Raw genomic sequence first — 2,362 nt, forward strand, 5'->3', positions numbered from 1 at the left:
TGCTGGCAAAACAGTGACAGTGATCATAGTTAGCTTTACGTCACATCCGGCTAATCCGAATCCGAATGTTCATTCCTCGTACCATGGCGAGCATTTAATTTTCCAACACGAATCCACTGTAATCCTTCTTAAATTATTCCGTGTTTTACGTACTGTTCCTTTGTGGAGAAGAAACTAAGTTAAGGTGTGTGAGTTGTAGTTGTGTTGTTGTCATAGGACGTTTCTTGTTGTTTATTTGTCCCCATCCGGCGTGGACTATGCTTTCTGAATCTAATCTAAACATAGCATCAAATTTTCAACTGCATTTTGTTGTGTTGTTCCACACTGACAGATATGGAGCAGACGCCTGATACCAACATGTAATGGTAAGACATTGTCCTCTTATGAATGCCTCGTAGAATCGTGCAGTTTGTCTTTTGAAGTTACTCCGATATTTTTTTTTTAATTAATGGCTGCAGACCTTGCAAACAGACTGAGCTTGCACTGGCTCTGTTCTTTCCATAAGAGTCTGCTAGAGAGATGTTTGAGGCTGTTTGAGGCCCTGCTGTGGAACGACATAGCAGGGTTATAGGTAAACCTCCAACAAGCACTGCACACTAACGCGTTGAAAGTTTTACCTGAAGCCTGTTAACCTAGCGTTCACATCAATGTTCTTGTGTTTAAGGACTCCAATCAACTGATTTAACAAAACGTAATATTTTTCAGGATTGATAACCCATACTTCATACTTCCTGACTGACCTGCGTAGAACTTGGATGAAATGCACAATATTCAGGTTGGTATTTGCCACGACATGAAGAGTCATGTGTTTTTTTTATGCTAATGAAATGATTGCTGCAGACCTTCCATCAAGACTGAGCTTGTACTTGCTCTGTTCTTCCCGTAAGTGTCTGCTAAAATGATGTGAGGCTGTTTGAGGCCCTGCTATGGCTATTCATAGCGGGGTTATAGGTAAACCTCCTACATCAATGTAGTTGGTGCCTTCTAGTGGCAAGTACGAAGCAGTGAATCAGCAACACTGCATTCGATAGCTTGCTTTCAAGAATTTAATATACTAAATACATGCTACCTACAGGCACATAGTTAGCCTGCTTTGTTTTATCTCAGAAATATATTCCTTAACTTGAAGCAGTGAATCAGCAACACTGCATTCGATAGCTTGCTTTCAAGAATTTAATATACTAAATACATGCTACCTACAGGCACATAGTTAGCCTGCTTTGTTTTATCTCAGAAATATATTCCTTAACTTGTTTGGAAAAAAAAAAATCCATAAGAAATATTTTTTTCTCACTGTCTTTTTCATTTTCAGAAAACGGTGGAAAAGGCCCAGCGCATCAAAAAGTTGAATTGCTTGGATGTCAAGTTCTCTTCGTTGCAAGTTGTTTATAGGCTTAACTATTACCACTGTTATTAAACAACAGTTTGTAAATATTTCATTTCCAAAGCAGTAACATGGCATACATTATTGTGAAGCTGTGAATGAGACTGTTTGAATTAAAAGAGGTTTTATTTTAAACTAACGGGTGTTCTGGTTTTGTGGCGCAAACTATACCTCAATTTTTCACTTGAGTTCAAACGAGGACCAAGAATCAGCCCGTGGGTAAGTGAAAAAGTATCTTGAATATAGCCATGAATTGTGATGTTTATTTCAATATTTACAGTGGGTATAAAAAGCTTTCCCACCCCTGATCAAATTGCTGTTTTTGCAATTAAAAAATGACACCATGATAAATAATTTCACTCCCCCCATTGTGACATAACTTTTACAACTTATTGGAAAAAAAGACAAGGAACAGAAATAAACAACTGAGATAATTTAGTTGCACAATGCACTGGTTTCCTGCTTGGTCACAGGAAAGCCTCACTCAGTGCATAATTTAGATTTAGGTGTTCAATCAAAGCGATTCCATCGTTTAACGCAAAATAAATCACATGCGGTCACTAAATCCCCTGCTTTCCCCGAAATAAAAAAATGAGGCTAACCTATTTAAATCACTTTCAAGAAAAGGTCAAACAGTATGCCCCCTCACCACAAAAAGTGTCTTTCATAAAAGAACTTGAACTTGGTTACAACATCACCGTGTGTCGGAGATTTCAACTCTTGTCAGGAAGAGAAAGCACAGAGGAGGATGCAAAAGTTGCGTTCCTCTTCAAAGATAGCTTCCCTCTGTTTATATATTCGCACAGATGTGTTTGAGGCTACAGGCTGACTGACAGGATGACATGCTGCCGCTTGCAGACTGCTCGGAATGAGTAAAGCGTAACCACACCTCCATCACTCACTGTCTACTCTGAAGTCAGCCATACTTCTCTCCCCCCCCCCCACCCCTACCTCCCACCCCCACGCCCCGTCACTTTC

General features: G+C 39.6%; 1 long non-coding RNA gene and 1 other non-coding gene across 2 annotated transcripts; both read left to right on the forward strand.

Annotated features, from left to right (window-relative positions):
- Positions 1 to 1,519, forward strand: LOC147132404 (uncharacterized). Its single transcript, XR_015082036.1, has 4 exons — positions 1 to 184; positions 332 to 365; positions 706 to 775; positions 1,313 to 1,519. It is a non-coding gene; the product is annotated as an uncharacterized LOC147132404 (long non-coding RNA).
- LOC147132405 (small nucleolar RNA SNORA9) lies at positions 835 to 968 on the forward strand. The gene has a single exon (XR_015082328.1). It is a non-coding gene; the product is annotated as a small nucleolar RNA SNORA9 (small nucleolar RNA).
- Positions 1,520 to 2,362: the final 843 nt, after the last annotated feature.

This window comes from Filicampus tigris, chromosome 18 (genome assembly GCF_054856515.1).
Source record: "Filicampus tigris isolate MCC_2025a chromosome 18, RoL_Ftig_1.0, whole genome shotgun sequence".
In the NCBI taxonomy this organism is placed as follows: domain Eukaryota; kingdom Metazoa; phylum Chordata; class Actinopteri; order Syngnathiformes; family Syngnathidae; genus Filicampus; species Filicampus tigris.